This window comes from Oncorhynchus kisutch, unplaced genomic scaffold (genome assembly GCF_002021735.2).
Source record: "Oncorhynchus kisutch isolate 150728-3 unplaced genomic scaffold, Okis_V2 scaffold1668, whole genome shotgun sequence".
NCBI lineage: Eukaryota > Metazoa > Chordata > Actinopteri > Salmoniformes > Salmonidae > Oncorhynchus > Oncorhynchus kisutch.
The window spans coordinates 40,978-46,288 of NW_022263613.1; positions in this window are offsets into that span (position 1 = coordinate 40,978).

Sequence of the window (5,311 nt, forward strand, 5' to 3'; positions counted from 1 at the left end):
CTAGGGAGCATTCATAGGGTCAGTTTCCAAGACACAGATTAAGCCTATTCCTGGACTGAGAATGTTTTGTAAAATAGGAGTAGGCTTAATCTGGTTCTGGGAAACCTGTCTAAAATGTACATCTAGTACCACCAAACTAACAGTCAGAGAAACAGAGTCACTACATCCACAGTAGCCATGGAGACGAGCACTGAGCACTCCATCTGTAGCTGATTAGATTATAGCCCAGATTGGGACTCAGGTTGGTACAGAGTAATCTAGCACGGTGATGACTAACAGGTGGACATTAGCATTAGCCTGCTATCACTCAAACTGCTGACATGACAGGCCCTGCAGTGGTTTGGTGTCTGTTCCCACTTGTTGTTGATTCTTCACAAAAAAATACAGTTTTATATCTTTATGTTTGAAGCCTGAAATGTGGCAAAAGGTCGCAAAGTTCAAGGGGGCCGAATACTTTCGCAAGGCACTGTATATATATATATATATATTTGTAATAATGACAATTAACACTGAACACTTATTTTTTAACTTAAAATAATACATAAATAAAATCTATTTAGTTTCAAATAAATAATGACACGTTCAATTTGGTTTAAATAATGCAAAAACAAAGTGTTGGAGAAGAAAGTAAAAGTACAATATGTGCCATGTAAAAAAGCTAACGTTTCAGTTCCTTGCTCAGAACATATGAAAGCTGGTGGTTCAATATTCCCACTTCTTCAATATTCCCAGTTAATAAGTTTTAGGTTGTAGTTCTTTTAGGAATTATGAAGCATCGACTATTTCTCTCTATACCATTTGTATTTCATATACCTTTGACTATTGAATGTTCTTATAGGCACTTTAGTATTGCCAGCCTAATCTCGGGAGTAGATAAACAGACAAGTAGACAAGTTATAAACAGCGCTGTGTTTCAGAGCTGCTGGCAAACGCAGTAAAGTGCTGTTTGAATGAATGCTTACGAGCCTGCTGCTGCCTACCACCGCTCAGTCAGACTGCTCTATCAAATATCAAATCATAGACTTAATTATAATATAATAAACACAGAAATACGAGCCTTTGGTCATTAATATGGTCACATCTGGAAACTATCATTTCGAAAACAAAACGTTTATTCTTTCAGTGAAATACGGACCGTTCCGTACTTTATCGAACAGGTGGCAATCCTAAGTCTAAATATTGCTGTTACATTGCACAACCTTCAATGTTATATCATAATTATGTAAAATTCTGGCAAATTAGTTCACAACAAGCCAGGCGGCCCAAACTTTTGCATATACCCTGACTCTGCGTGCAGTGAACGCAAGTGAAGTAACATAATTTCCCTAGTTAATATTGCCTGCTAACATGAATGTCTTTTAACTAAATATGCAGGGTTAAAAAAATATACTTCTGTGTATTGATTTTAAGAAAGGCATTGGTGTTTATGTTTATGTACATTTGTGCAAAGATTGTGCTTTTTTCGGCAATGCACTTTTGTTAAATCATCAGCCGTTTGGCGAAGTAGGCTGTGATTTGATGATAAATGAACAGGCACCGCATTGATTATATGCAACGCAGGACAAGTTAGTTAACCTAGTAATATCATCAACCATGTGTAGTTAACTAGTGATTATGTGAAGATTGATAGTTTTTTTACAAGATAAGTTTAATGCTAGCTAGCAACTTACCGTGGCTCATTGCAGCCACAAGGTCCTTTTGAAGCTGCACTCGCGTAACAGGTGGTCAGCCTGCCAAGCCGTTTCCTCATGGAGTGCAATGTAATCGGCCATAATCGGCATCCAAACAGGTTGATTACCGATTGCTATGAAAACTTGAAATCGGCCCTAATTAATCGCACATGCCGACTAATCGGTCGACCTCTTGTCCTGTGACCTCTTTTGGATTTATCACTTTCCCCATTCCATTCCCCAGGCCCACCAGGGTTACATCTGACCCTACGAGGTCCGGAGCCTGCTGGTTCTGTTCTACCTGATCCTTATTCCACCCACCTGGTGTCCCAGGTCTAAATCAGTCCCTGGCTAGAGGGGGGAAATGGAAAAAAGCAGTGGAACTGGCTTCCAAGATTAGTTGAATTTCAGGGCTATAACTTCCATTATGTGGCAAATGACATCATAGTCTCTTCAGTAGCTTGTTATAGCGAAACTGGAATAGCACATTTGTAGTCATGTAACCTGTGTTATAGAGGCACTTGACATAAAGGCACATTGCCTACAGTAAAGTATTAGAGAGAAAGTTGAAACCTGGAGATTTCTTATCGCCAGTGTATTGTGTCAATAAAATGTGTGTTAATGGTACATCAACTGTAGTAATTTGACTGATCATAAAAATGGATCAAATCAGTCATAAACCATTTACAACTACTGTACATGACCTGATTGCTATCGCTGCTATAAAATGTCATCGAAATAGAGCTGTCACGATTTAGAGATGTCCAGCCCAGAGCAGTAAGAGAATCTCATGTTGCTAAGTAGCCTGCCTGTCTAAGGGGTAGGGCAGTGATGACACAGTGAACCCCTGAACCATGGTGTGATGTGGTCGTATCACTATACACTGCAGACTGCTCTTGTTCCTACTTCCTACTGCCCTTAAGTGAACTTTCAAGATGGACCACTTAATGTTATCACTTTTTTATCAGCTTTCTTTCCCACGTGGCTGTTCTTAAAAGCCTTTTTATTGTTTATCTATTGAACCTTTATTTAACCTTTATTGAACCTTTATTGAACCTTTATTTAACTAGGCAAGTCAGTTATCAACGGTATTGAACGTTAAATGAACACGTTGTATTGGTGCGACCAAAAGGACATTGTTTTGTGTGTGATGACTGAACAGCATAAGCAGTCCCTGACCGTTCAGACGTTTTGTTCACACTGTCTGTTAGAGGAATGGAATCCACATGCTTGTTCTAAATAGGGGGCTTAATGTGACTACTGAGTGTGGCTGGTCAGGCCAGAAGTGAAGTGTGAGTGTGTGTGTGTGTGTGTGTGTGTGTGTGTGTGTGTGTGTGTGTGTGTGTGTGTGTGTGTGTGTGTGTGTGTGTGTGTGTGTGTGTGTGTGTGTGTGTGTGTGTGTGTGTGTGTGTGTGTGTGTGTGTGTGTGTGTGTGTGTGTGTGTGTGTGTGTGAGACTGAGACAAAGGACTACGGGTTACATAAGAGACTATGCTTGTGAGAGAGGCCCTGCAGTCCTGGTGTCCAAGTCTCTCTGCCTGCCTGTATATCTGCCTGTCTGCTTGCCTGCCCTTGGACAGTGTAACCCAGGAACGCTAGGTGGCTTGAAAGGTGGCCTGGCCTGGGGTGATGCTGCTCCTGTTGTTGTTTTTAGCAGGGTAGGAATCACCAGAGGATCACAGGACGTGATGAAATATTAAGTAGTGTGGCAAGGTCAGCTAGCAGACAGACACCCAAATAGCACCAGAGCTGTGACAATAACGCCAGCTAGGTCCTAGTAGAGAATGGTAGAGTGGTACAATAACACCAGCTAGGTTCTAGTAGAGAATGGTAGAGTGGTACAATAACACCAGGTAGGTTCTAGTAGAGAATGGTAGAGTGTTACAATAACACCAGCTAGGTCCGAGTAGAGAATGACACAGTGGCATTGAGATAGCACAGCAAGGAGTGCACAACTAAAGAGATAAACGATAGATATACAGAATCACTATAATAAGGTAAACAGGATAAAATTGAACAAATCTGTGGTAAAAATAGTCAAATAGAATAACTATAATAATGTAAAGATATCTTTAAGTCTACGCCATGTCACATGTGTTTACAAAGTAACCTTACTGTGTGTTTTTTTAACTGACATATTTTCAAATATACAATCTCTAAGTGTTTGTGCACTTACTGTACATTTAAATTGATAGATTGAGCATCAATGTCTAAAATCAATCATGTACTCCATTTTGGGGCAATCATGTCATTAAGGGGATCTTTAACTGTGTTTTGACAGAGAGCACTATCAGAGGAAGTAGACAGACAACAGAGAGCACTATCAGAGGAAGTAGACAGACAACAGAGAGCACTATCAGAGGAAGTAGACAGACAACAGAGAGCACTATCAGAGGAAGTAGACAGACAACAGAGAGCACTATCAGAGGAAGTAGACAGACAACATAGAGCACTATCAGAGGAAGTAGACAGACAACAGAGAGCACTATCAGAGGAAGTAGACAGACAACAGAGAGCACTATCAGAGGAAGTAGACAGACAACAGAGAGCACTATCAGAGGAAGTAGACAGACAACATAGAGCACTATCAGAGGAAGTAGACAGACAACAGAGAGCACTATCAGAGGAAGTAGACAGACAACAGAGAGCACTATGAGAGGAAGTAGACAGACAACAGAGAGCACTATCAGAGGAAGTAGACAGACAACAGAGAGCACTATCAGAGGAAGTAGACAGACAACAGAGAGCACTATCAGAGGAAGTAGACAGACAACAGAGAGCACTATCAGAGGAAGTAGACAGACAACATAGAGCACTATCAGAGGAAGTAGACAGACAACAGAGAGCACTATCAGAGGAAGTAGACAGACAACAGAGAGCACTATCAGAGGAAGTAGACAGACAACAGAAGAGCACAAGCCCCCCCCAAAAAAGTCCCAAGACCATCTAATTTCCATTACTGGCTGAGACCCCTAGTCTGGCTGATACCAGTCAACCTGACTTCAGAGTCTGGCTGATACCAGTCCTCCTGACTTCAGAGTCTGGCTGATACCAGTCCTCCTGACTTCAGAGTCTGGCTGATACCAGTCCTCTCCAAACAACCAGAGCTCTCAACCCTCAATATATATATTTTTTGAAAGAACCAATCAATATGCCTACTCTGAGACGGATCAAATATAAAACTATAACTACTGGCTTTCCATACCATTGGGGCACAGAGCACTGTGTACAACGTGGGTCTGTACAACATGGGTCTGCACAATGTAGGTCTGCACAACGTGGGTCTGTACAACGTGGGTCTGCACAACGTGGGTCTGTACAATGTGGGTCTGTACAACGTGGGTCTGTACAATGTGGGTCTGCACAATGTAGGTCTGCACAACGTGGGTCTGTACAACGTGAGTCTGCACAACGTGGGTCTGTACAACGTGGGTCTGCACAACGTGGGTCTGTACAACGTGGGTCTGTACAACGTGGGTCTGCACAACGTGGGTCTGTACAACGTGGGTCTGTACAACGTGGGTCTGTACAACGTGGGTCTGCACAACGTGGGTCTGTACAACGTGGGTCTGTACAATGTGGGTCTGTACAACGTGGGTCTGCACAACGTGGGTCTGCACAACGTGGGTCTGTACAACGTGG